A 13,246-nucleotide genomic window follows, 5' to 3' on the forward strand; every position below is an offset into this window, starting at 1 on the left:
AAATAATTTACAATCCACAGGATTTTAAAATCCCAGGTAATCTCAGGGCAATGGTAGGAACACACAGCTTGGCCACCATGGAAGAGCAGCTGCAACTGATCCTGAAGCGGGGCAGCTGTGATCCTACTCACCCCACAATTATGTGACAGCAATTGATTTGGGGTTCACAAACTTTCAGGACTCCAGGCAGCCACCATGTCTGCCCATAAACCCTCTCATCCACCACTCCAGCTGCAGGATGCTGGGTCCCATCTGCATGTACCAACCATATACCAGAAAGCACTTCCTCTAAATGCCTCATTTCAGGATGAATTGCAGTAGATTTCTTGCCCTTTAATTAATGCATCACTAATTAGGTGATTGCCTTCATCTATGACAGGAGTTAGAAAATACGAAATGACCTTCTCCCATTCTTTTTGCAAAATACATTCTTAGTTGACGTTCAAACCCATCAAATGAGCAGCGCGGTTCATTGCTCCACCAGTTTCCACCTGCCACTTACCAGGGGCACAGTATCATGTGACCATTTGGACTTGCGGATGTGGAATACCTGATTCTCAGAAGGTTCTGCGGCACCTGGATTCCCTCGGTTTCCTGAGTCCCATCTAAGCCGTCTGCATGCAATGGCTGATTATGAAGATTTATACCATCATCTAGTGGAGCCACGGGATAACTACAGGCCTCTGATTCACGGTTCTCCTCTGCTCTTTGCCTGCTGCAGGAGGTAGACAGAAGATGCCTTTTTGTTCAGGTTACTAAAAATAGGAGGGTTTTTGACATTTCCCTGAGTGAGATAAATTTGCCCTAACTGATGTAATTAAAATGCTATTCAATATTTGCCTAACGTCACACTGAATCCTTGCTCTGTTCTTCTTAGGCCTTTTACAGGATCTAGAAGCATAACTACAGCAGCAGCAGGAGACACCTTATGTGTCAACCACCACATCTTGGCAAAGGAAATCCTTGATTAGCAAAGTAGAGGCAGGATCTAGAGATGGGCAGGTAATTTCTTGTACTCTTGACTGAACAGCAAACAAAAGATCCTGATTAAAAGAGGGCTTTTTCCAGTCTCTCAAACACAAAAATTCCCTTCTCATTCCAACTCCTGCTGACTATAGCTCTAGCCTAGGGAAGCTTTTTCTAACAGTGGGAATATGTGTGTCTTAGAGTGGGGTGGCGCAAGGAGGGGCGGGGGGGGGGAGGGAGCAAGGAGGGGAAGGAAGGAGAGAGAAGGAGGAAGGGGACGGAGGAAAGGGATGAATACTCTCTCCCCTTTTCTACCTCCCATAGATTCCATGCTTCTGCTTCTCCTGAGATTGATTGCAATGTATGACCAGGAGGGCTACAATATCTAAATTATTCCACACTCCCTCCCGCCCCCACCACCTTCCATCACTCTTGGAAATGAACTTCCTCTTAATTCCAAAGAGCAAGAGAAAGACAGGCATGCATGCACATGCATAATGTGAAAGAACACCCAGAACCAAATCTGCAGGATCGTAGCTTACCAGGTCTGCCAGAGGTTCCTCATCGGGCTATCGAAACTAATCAGCAGAACCAAGGCCACAATCTTTTGAGAACCCCCAGCTGACTTAGATAGGGCTAACCCTCAAACATATAACAGGGTTTTCCATAAGCAAATGACTCAATGGGACAGGAGGCAGCAAGTGATGAATTACAATAATGATAATCGTTCTCAAAGATCTATACTGCCCTATTGCTTTAACTGTTCCAGGGCATCACTCCTGAGTTATTTCATTTAGCCTAGGTCTAAATCATAGTTGTCTTGTTGGGTTTAGATGAGGAAAGAGAAGACTTGCCTTTCTAAAAAAAAAAAAAAGTAGTCTGATTTCTCTCTCAGGTGCTCCATGTGACAAAGCAATGCTACAATTAAAAAAGCACAATAATTTTCTTGTTATTCAAGTCAGGCATTAGTCCTGGTAATGGGGTGCTTGGTGGAGAGATGGATTTCCTTGTTAGGAGCTAAGCACAGGATTAGCTGAATTCTCCATGGAGAAATCTTGATTTGTTCAAGGTCTTTCATGTTTTCTACAGAGAAGGGATTATGTCTTCCTAAAGAGGGGCCTTGCTTAAAAAGCTACAAAGTATAAGAAAAGGATTTAGGGCAGTCGGCCTGTGGTTAAGTAGCTGAGGGGGAGAGGGAGTTTTAGAGGAGAGGATTATTTAAAGCCATCAAGTTCAAAAAATAATTGGTTTAGCACTACTGGGTCAATGCAGGGTAACATGCTAGAAAGGCAGTAAAGCAGAAGCTAATATTCATTTTACTTTGGCTAATTATTGCATGGATTCCAGAGACTGGGTAAAAAATTAAAAAGTCTACCCCTTTCCTTTAGGGCTCAATCATAAAGGATGTGTTTTTAATCCCTTCCTAGCCATGTATTGTGTGCTCCCCCGGCTTACGCCCCACTCCTCACCCCCTCACTCCTCCACACACACACACACACACACTCACACTTGCTGTGACACACATCAACCACAGAATTCGAGCCTAGCAAATGGCCTCTTTGTTTCTTAATAAATTGTTCTTTTCATGCAATACACCACCAGTGAATGGCCACCTCCAAAGCAACACAATCGTGAACCCCTCTGAAAACCCCCCATTTTTAAAACCCTTCTGAGATAATTAGGTGAATTTGATAGAAAGCAAGATCCTGAAAACATCTGTCCCCAAGTCTAAACAGAGGCACTTTTCTCTCATCATGGAACAAAGGTTTCTACTCTGGTTCAGAACTCCTTTCACCCTCTTCCAGTTAGCTAGATGATTATGGTGTACTCTAGTTAACAGACAGGGCTTTCTCTACCTCAACTGTGCAAGGCAGTTTCACGATAAGGCAAATAAAGTGACCACAGAAACCTGTTGCCTAAAATAGATTAAACCCAAGAATGTTAGTTTCCTTCCCCCTCCTTTATCGCATAATGTTGATCAAAGTAAAGAAAGAGATAGAGAGAAACAGGAAAAAAGAAGCAGAAAAAGGGAGCTGCTTTCTTCCTCTGATAGTTGACGATTGATTCTTGATCAGTGGTTCCATGAGAACTTAGCTCAGTTTGCTCTTCCCTGCAAGTTAGGTATTCATTCAAGTTCTATTGTACAAGCAGAAATCCTTTTTCTCTCTGGCTTGTGATGCTTCTCTGACCTACAAAAAGAAGTTCCCTTTCATAAAACAGTGTTTTAATCTCACCATCTAACCTTTAAGCAAGGAGCTCCTAGGTAGGCCTGTCCTCAGCTCCTGTCACTAACTCAGTGGGAAACGCTGGGCAGCTTATTTCATAAGGGATCCAGGTAGGAACCCAGCCTCTTCTCGATCACACTGGGCCCACACTGGGAACACGTAAACCTCAGGTCGGGGATCCATGAAAACAGCCTTGTAACCAGGTAATGGATGACAGACTCCTTCAGGCAAGACAGCTTTAACCATGGGTGAAAAGGACCACTGCCTGGGATTGATCGATCAATCGCTAAGCCAATCATATGTATTGAGTGCCTATTCTGTGCCGAGCACTGAACTAAGTCCTCAGGAGAGCACAGTAGAGATAGAAGATGTGATTCCTGTCCTCAGAGAGCTTAAAATCTAACAGGGAGACAGACACAAAAGAATTTACAGATTGGAGGAAGAAGTGCTTAAATAGCAGAGTATATGCATTGATAGATACCAAAGGGCTTCGAGAAGTTGTGAGTGCTCAAGTGCTGAGGTGGTGTGAAACAGCTGAGATGATGTGACCTGGGGGGAGGAGAAGAATTAATCAGGGAAAGCTTCCTGGAGGAGGTGGGATTTCAGAAGGCCTTTGAAGATGGTGATCCCCCACTACCTGCACTACAGTGACAACTCTGTCTCCTCTTTTCTTCACCTGAACTTGAAAAAAGATTAAAAAGTGGCCCAGTGGGTACTGGGGAGGAGGGCCCATGCCCAGAGGAGCACACATGCACTAAGGAGAGTAGGATGGGACAAACTTGGCTAATCAGGGCACAGGCCCCATAGTCTCTAAGGGTAGCCCTGCATCAGGATCCCTGGCTACAGTAACTTACCCTTCTAACACAAAAGCTTTCTCTGTCTTGAGCCCTGCCACCACACCCTCCACCTCCCCAATGGGCCATGTGGTCCCCCGGGGGGTGGGGGGGGGACTGGTCTGCTCTCCACTGGACCCTCCTACTCCTACCCAGCAGCTGGGGGTGAGAAGGTGGAGGTGGGGTTGCTGACACATAGGCTTACATCCTTGGCTCAGTACCTCTCCTTCAAGTCTCTTAGAGTTTCCTAGTGCTTCCTTTCCCCGCTTTGTTACCAGGCTGTTCTAGTCTTTGACATCCTCATAAAAGGGGGAGTCTAAGAGTGACAGCTACCATTCCCTTTACCTTCCAGTTCTGGTCTTGTTGAATTGGCACTGATAATTCACCTTTTTTTAACCCACCTCTGTGGTTTACAGGTGGATTTGTTTTTTCCACCTCTGAAGAACTGTTTTTCAGGGCATCTGTGCCTATCCGGGCAGGTTGAGGGAGAAGACCACAGTCGCTTTTAATCAGCTTTTCTCCTCCCTTTTCACAGGATGCTTGGAATCGAGGCTTTAAATAGAACCCAGCCAAAGCTCAAGGCAGCGAGAGTGCTGTTGAAATGGCAACCATATCCCAAGGAATTGCTTCTTCAAGGATACTCGGTGCCTTTGCCAGGATTCTTCTTACAAGGTACAGATCCTGTTCCCTCCCCCTCTCCTTTCATGAGACATTATACCTAGTCTTTTGCAAGAATTGCCCATTTTCTCACTATTTCGGGGTTGTGAGTAACAAGCCTAGGGAATCTTTAGGACTGGGTAAGAGACTATAATGAGTAATAATGGAATGAAATTAAATAAAGAGTATTTAAATAGAACATCAGCAAGAAAGCCACAGTGCCTGGCTCTGTTAAATGGTGTCATATTCTGTGTCCCGAAGGGAATCAGGGGCACCCCAGGCCACAAGTGCCTTAAAACCAGACTGGAAATTGCACCAGAGGTGAACTGAGAAACAGCACATAGGGAGATGGCCTGGGAGGCCTTTTCCATCTCCAATGCCTGTAATTCTGCTATTAAAGCTTGAGAGTCCCCAGCCAAATAAGGATCATGTGTGGGCCACTGGCAAGGCCATATAACATTCCCTCAGCAAGCTGACAGAAGTAGTTTCCCAATTCGACCTTCACCTAGTCCCTAGCGAACATTCCCCTTCATCACATCAGCATTCAAAGCAAGGTCGATGCTGACAGAAGGATTTCCTTGTCCACACTAAGTTGGACATTTTCAAAAAGTCATCAGTCACCTTTCTTTCCAATCCAGCAACAGCCCACATTCCTTTCTCCCCATTGATGAAGAACAGAGAACGGGGAAGGTTAGAGATAAAGGCCTGATTTCAAGCCAAGAGCGGGAGGTAGATGATAGCCTGGCTGTGAGACTGTAATCATTTTGCAACTTTGTTTGGGGTTGTAATCATCAGGTATTTCCTCTGCAGCAGTCACATGATTTGACTGTCAGAGAAAGAAGAACCTTTTGAGAATATTGCCTACATGATTGGAAATGTGGCTCCCTTGGTGAAACCTCACAGTGGCAAATCGTCCCCAAGGAAAATGAGCATTAAGGGAAAAACCAGAATGCTGAATTTTTATCCTTAGTGGTCAAATCTAGGCAGAATCCAGGCAAAGGAAGGCAGTCTCTCTTTCCCTTGAACAATTTCAAACCTCCTTATTCCCCAATCCAAAGCCTAGGGTATTTACTCTTGATATTCCTTTCTTCAGTGTTTTGCTCTTCGATCAGTTGATCATATTTATTGAACACTTACTATGTGCAGAGCACTGTACTAAGCGTTTGGGAGAGTAAAATATAACAGAGTTGATAGACATGTTCCCTGCCCACAATGAGCTTGTCTTGTCTTCTGCTGTCAAGTCATTGCGGACCCATAGCGACGCCATGGATACATCTCTCCCAGAAAGCCCCACCTCCATCTGCAATCATTCTGGGTAGTGTATCCAGAGAGTTTCTTTGGTAAAAATATGGAAGTGGTTTACCATTCCATCCCCTTCTAGACTGTGAGCCCACTGTTGGGTAGGGACTGTCTCTATGTGTTGCCAACTTGTACTTCCCAAGCGCTTAGTACAGTGCTCTGCACACAGTAAGCATTCAATAAATATGATTGAATGAATGAATGAACCATTGCCTTCTTCCGTGAAGTAAACTTGAGTCTCTGCCCTCGACTCTTTCCCATGCCCCTGCTGCCCAGCACAGGTGAGTTTTGACTTGTGGTAGATTGCCTTTCAGTGGCTAGCCACTGCCCAAGCTAGGAATGGAATGGGTATGCTTCTGCTTGACTCTTCCTCCTGTAGTCGAGACTGGTCGAGTACTGGAAACTCTCTAGGTGCAACCCTGAGAGGAGACAATGAGATTAGCTCTTACCTTTTCTCCTTTACAAATATTCTAAGGCCTCCCACCACACCCAACAAATCTTCTTCCTCCTTCTCTCTCTCTCTAATATTAGCCCTCCTTCTATGAGAAAGGAGAATCTCCAAGTCTTTTTCAACAGCAGAAGCAGCATAGTTCAGTGGAAAGAGCACGGGCTTTGGAGTCAGAGGTCATGGGTTCAAATCCTGGCTCTGCCAATTGTCAGCTGTGTGACTTTGGGCAAGTCACTTAACTTCTCTGTGCCTCATTTACCTCATCTGTAAAATGGGGATTAAGACTGTGAGCCCCCCATGGGACAATCTGATCATCACCTTGTAACCACCCCAGCACTTAGAACAGTGCTTTGCACATAGTAAGCACTTAATAAATGCCATTTTAAAAAAAACAGGAATCCCAAGTCCCCAAAGTGGGCACAACTGCTCTACTGTCTGTAGGAAGAAATAGGGACTTATTCGATTCATGTGTGAGATTTTACTTTCAATCAATTAATGGTAGTTATTGAGCACCTACTATATGCTGAACACTGTACTAAGCACTTGGGAGAGTACAATACAGTTGGTAGGTAGGATCCCTGCCCTCAAACTCAGAGTCTAGTAGGGGAGACATTAACATGAATTTCATATAGAGGAAGGAACAGAACGTGAGAATTATGTACTTAAATGTTGTATTATGTAAATAAATTGTTGTAGAAGGGAGTGAGTTTCAAAGTCTTCAATGGGTACAAACCCAAATGCATAGGCAATGAAGAGGGGAGGGAGAATAAGGTGGTGAGGTGAGAAGATATTTGGGGAAGACTTTTGGAGGAGATGTGATTTTACTACGGTTTGGAAGATGGGAAGAGTAACAGTCTTCCTGGTGTGATGGGGGAGGGAGTTCCAGGCAGGAGGGAGAGTGTGAGCAAGGGGCTGATGGTGAGAGAGGTGAGATCGAGGCACAACAAATAGATTGGTGTTAAAAGGAGGTCGACTGCCCTCTCCTCCTGGAAACAGTATCCCACTTTGACTTCACTGACACTGTCCTCCCCTGGTTCTCTCCTCCTATCTCTCTGGCTGCTCATTCTCAGTTTCTTTCATGGGCTCCTCCTCTGTCTTCCACCCACTAATTGTGGGGGTCTCTCAAGGTTCAGTTCTGGATGCTCTTCTATTCTCCATCTACACCCACTCCCTTGGAGCCTTGGGATCAAGGGAGGGGTTTTTTTAAGGATAGGAGATACATGAGCATGTTTGAAAGCTGTAGGGAAGAAGTCATTGGAGAGTGAACAGTTGAAGATGGCAGTCAGGGAGGGGGCTAGTATTTTGATAATGTGCAAAGAGATGGGATTGGAGCAGGTGGAGGGGTCAGATTTTGAGAGAAGATCTTCTCTTGAAATACTGCTGGGAAAGATGGGAGAGTAGAAGAAAGGGCAGGAGGGGGGAGGGACTTGAGAGGAATAGGAGAGATTTAAAGGCGATCACACCTGATGGTCTCAATTTTTTAAATAAAGTATGTGGCCAAGTCATTAGGGGCAAGAGATGAAGGGGGCCAGGAGGACAGAGGATTTGAGGAGGGAGTTAAATATCTGAAACAACTGGTGAGGGCAATGGGCTTGTGCTTGGGAGTCGATAAGGATAGAGAAGTCATGGTGCCAGGCAAAGGAGAGGGGAGAGTTAAAGCAAGTAAGGATGAAGTTGAGATGGACAAGGTTGGTCTGAAATCTGGATTTCTGCCAGCAGCACTCTGCAGCGCATGCAGAGGAGTGAAGGAAGCATACTCTCACAAGCCTGTAACCTTAGCATTATCCTCAAGTTATCTCTCTCATTCAATACACATATTTTGTCTGTCACCAAATCCTGTCCTGCCTTCACAATATCACTAAAATCGACCCTTTCCTTTCCATCCAAACTACTACCACGCTGATCCAAGCACTTATATCCAGCCTCCTCGCTGACCACCCTGCCTCCATCTCTCCCCACTCCAGCCTATATTTCACTCTGCTAACCCAGTTCATTTTTCTAAAAAAGTATTCCGTCTATGTCTCCCCACTCCTTAAGAACCTCTAGTGGTTGCCCATCCACCTCTGCATCAAACAGAAACTCCTTTATATCAGTTTTAAAGTACTCAATCACCTCTCCCCCCCATCTTACATTGCTAATTTCCTACAACCCAGCCCACAATGACAACCCACTCACTGTACTTCAATCCCATCTATCCCACCACTGACCCCTTGCCCATGTCCTCACTATGGCCTGTAACTCCCTCCCCCTTCATATGTGACAGACCACCACTCTCCCCACCTCCAAAACCTCATTAAAATCACATCTCCTCTGAGGCATTCCCTGACTAAGCCCTCATTTCCCCTACTCCCTCTTCCTTCTGCTCACCCATATATCTGAATCTGTACCCTTTGTGCACTTGATATTCACTTCACCCTCAGCCCCACACTTATGTACATAGATGGAATTTATTTTAATGTCTGTCTCTCCCTCTAGACTGTAAACCCCTTGTAGGCAGGGAAAGTGTCCATTAACTCTGTTACATTGTATTCTCCCAAACACTAAGTACAGGGCTTTGCACACAATAAATGCTCAATAAATATTATTGATTGATTAATAATTGTGGTATTTGTTAAGCACTCACTGTAAGCCAGGCACTGTGCTAAGCACTGGAGGATATATAGGATAACAACATGAGACTCTTAGGCCAAGGGGGAGAAAGAACAGGCAATTAACCCTTATTTTACAGGTGACGGAACTGAGGCACAGAGAAGTAAAATGATGTGTTCAAAGTCACACAGGAGACAAGTGGCTCAGCCTGGATTGGAACCCAGGTCTCCTGATTATGGAGCAAAACCTCAAACCATGTGGCCCAGCAGTGGACATTTGAGAAAAAGTAGCAGGAGACAGGTCAGCCTGGAATGCAGCAATCAATCAATTGATCAGTCAGTGGCATTTATTAAGTGGTTATTGTGTTCAGACTACTGTACTAAGTGCATAGGAGAGTACAATACAATAGAGTTGGTAGACATGATACCTGCCCTCACGGAGCTTATTGTCTAGTGGTCTAGCAACCAGAAACGAGGTAACTGTCATGTAAGCAGAGGCTTTGGGAAGATTGTTCTACTAAAAAAAAAGGGGGGGGGGGGGAGGGGTGTGTGTGTGTGTGTGTGTGTGTTCTCCAACACACTGTGTCCAGCATCCAGCAACACACCTGTTACCCTCAGAAACTTGAATTTTGAAGACAAATATCAATGTAGATATGCATATGCATTTGAAATGACATATTAGCAAACATGCAATAGCACAACCTAGAAAGGCTTGTCACAATGGCAAGAGGATAGAGTAAGGAATTGGGCTTAGAAAAAGGGCAAGATATTTTTCCATGACTTTTGAAACTACTCCCGCCTTTTCCTCTCCATCCAAATTGCTATTAGGCTGATCCAAGCACTCAGCATTTCCTGCATTGACTAGACTACTATATCAGCTTCCTCGCTGATCTCTCTGCCTCCTGTCTCTTCCCTCTCCAGTCCATTCTTCACAATGCTGCCCAGATCACTCCATATCTCCCCATTCCTCAACAACCTCAATCATATTTATTGAATGCTTACTGTGTACTAAACACTTGGGAGAGTACAATATAACAGAGTTGGTATCAAACTGAAACCCCTTACCATTGGCTTTAAAGTGAGCAATCAACTTGCCCCCTCCACCTCACCTCACTGATCTCCTACTAACAACCAACTCCACATACTCCACTCTAATACCAATCTACTCTCTGAACCTCGATCTCATCTAACCCACCACCAACCCCTTGTCTGTGTTCTCCCTCAGACCTGGAACCTCCTCCTGCTTCAAAATAATAATAATAATAAGTTCTAAGTTCTGGGGAGGTTACAACATGATCAGGTTGTCCCCCGGGGGGCTCACAGTCTTAATCCCCATTTTCCAGATGAGGTAACAGGCACAGAGAAGTTAAGTGATTCGCCCAAAGTCACACAGCTGACAATTGGCAGAGCCGGGATTTGAACCCATGACCTCTGACTCCACAGCCCATGCTCTTTCCATTGAGCCACGCTGCTTCTCAACTAACAGATCATAACCAACAGATCACCAGTCTCTCCACCTTCAAATCTCTCCTAAAATCACATCTCCTCCAAGACGCCTTCCCTGATTAAGCCATTTATTTTCCCTCTCTGCCCTCCCCTCTGGGTTGAGTATGAACTTGGCTATGTACCTCTTAAGCTCTTTTATACTCACCCCAGCCCCACAATACTTACGCAAATATTCTTATATTCCACTATTTCCCCTATCCCTAATCTATATTAATGTCTCTCTCCCCCATGGACTGTAAACTCCCTGTGGGCAGGAATCGTGTCTAACTCTGTTAAATTGTACTTTCCCAAATGACAGTGCTCTGCACATAGTAAGCACTCAATAAATATAATTGATTGATTTAAATCCATAACTGAATGTCTGTCTCCCTGTCTAGACTGTAAGTTTCTTGAGGGCTGGGAACGTGTTTCTGACATGGATGTATTGCATCCTCCCAAGTACAGTGCTCTGCACACAGTCAGTGCTCAATAATTATACCATTTATTGATTGATTGACATCTGCTTTTAAAAAATATTGGGTTAACACCCCACCCCCACTTGAACTTGGCCCCAAATGCTTCTTCGAACTTTTGACATTCATCTATATATATCTTTTTCTCCATTTTGTGCTAAGCACCCACAATTTTAATTTCCTTCCTCTGCAGGTAAACAGAAGGCTACTTTGCTTCATTGAGCAGGGATAATCTTGCCTCCAGCAATACTTTTTTTCATGTCTTCAGAGCCAGAACTTAGCCTGAACTCAGATGATACAGCGCTCTCACGCTCAAGGTGACAAGGCAACAATTTCATTCTTTATTGAATCGCATCTCTAAAACTTCAATAAAGGCTCAAAAAATAGACAAACAACTGAAGAGAAGTCATGGATAGTTGGATAATTAAACATAACAATCCTAGAGAGCTGTAAGACCAGGGATCGCAAAACAATTTACTTGCATCTTTAATTGTCTCCATTTTTGAGGAAGAGAAACTTCAGTCAGTGAAAATAAATGAACATTGATCAGGGTCATAAACCAAATAGCAGTGGTACTGGGAATAAATCCAGAAACAGGATGTCCAGTCTCTTTCACTATTGTCCTTGTTGGACCAGTAGTGAGTATCTGATTCTGGGCTCTGGTTCTAGCCCCCTGACCAGCACTGGTCTGCTCTGTGGCCTTGGGCAAGTCACTTCACTTCTCTGTGCCTCAGTTACCTCATCTGTAAAATGGGCATTAATCAATCAATCAATCAATCAATCGTATTTATTGAGCGCTTACTGTGTGCAGAGCACTGTACTAAGCGCTTGGGAAGTACAAGTTGGCAAAATATAGAGACAGTCCCTACCCAACAGTGGGCTCACAGTCTAGAAGGGGGAGACAGAGAACAAAGCCAAACATACTAACAAAATAAAATAGAATAGATATGTACAAGTAAAATAAATAAATAAATAAATAGAGTAATAAATATGTACAAACATATATACATATATACAGGTGCTGTGGGGAAGGGAAGGAGGTAAGATGGGGGGATGGAGAGGGGGACGAGGGGAAGAGGAAGGAAGGGGCTCAGTCTGGGAAGGCCTCCTGGAGGAGGTGAGCTCTCAGTAGGGCCTTGAAGGGAGGAAGAGAGCTAGCTTAGCTGATGGGCAGAGGGAGGGCATTCCAAGCCCGGGGGATGACGTGGGCCGGGGTTGATGGTGGGACAGGCGAGAATGAGGCATGGTGAGTAGATTAGCGGCAGAGGAGCGGAGGGTGCGGGCTGGGCTGTAGAAGGAGAGAAGGGAGGTGAGGTAGGAGGGGGCGAGGTGATGGACAGCCTCGAAGCCCAGGGTGAGGAGTTTCTGCCTGATGCGCAGATTGATTGGTAGCCACTGGAGATTTTTGAGGAGGGGAGTAACATGCCCAGAGCGTTTCTGGACAAAGACAGTCCGGGCAGCAGCATGAAGTATGGATTGAAGTGGGGAGAGACACGAGGACGGGAGATCAGAGAGAAGGCTGATGCAGTAGTCCAGACGGGATAGGATGAGAGCTTGAACGTGCAGGGTAGTGGTTTGGATGGAGAGGAAAGGACGGATCTTGGCAATGTTGCGGAGCTGAGACCGGCAGGTTTTGGTGACGGCTTGGATGTGAGGGGTGAATGAGAGAGCGGAGTCAAGGATGACACCAAGGTTGCAGGCTTGTGAGACGGGAAGGATGGTAGTGCCATCAACAGAGATGGGAAAGTCAGGGAGAGGGCATTAAGATTGTGAGCCCCATGCGGGACAGGAACTGCGTCCAATCTGATTTGCTTGTATCTATCCCAGAGCTTAGTACAGTGCCTGGCACATAGTAAGGGCTTAACAAATACCAGTTATTATGTGGGTGGCCTTCAAAAAACAACACTAGAATGCCCACAGAATTAATCAATCAGTGGTATTTATTGAGGGCTTGTACTGTACAGTCCGCTCAACTAAGCACTTAGGAGAGTCCAGTAGAGTCTATAGACATGATCCTTGCCCTCAAAGAGCTTACGATCCGTGTACAGGGCACCAAACTAAGCATTTGGGATAATCCAATAATTAGTAGACGCAATCCCTGCCCTCAATGATCTAACAATCTGGAGGAAAACTCAGGACCTCCCATAGAATTCCAGACAGGATTCAGGTAAGAATAGAGTCCCATAAAGGGACTTACTCCCCTTTGTCAGCACCCTAGAGGGGGTTTGGGATGGGATTGGGGGAGTCCTAGCTCAGAGACCACTGAGGAGGG

Source organism: Tachyglossus aculeatus, chromosome X4, assembly GCF_015852505.1.
Source record: "Tachyglossus aculeatus isolate mTacAcu1 chromosome X4, mTacAcu1.pri, whole genome shotgun sequence".
Taxonomy (NCBI): Eukaryota; Metazoa; Chordata; class Mammalia; order Monotremata; family Tachyglossidae; genus Tachyglossus; species Tachyglossus aculeatus.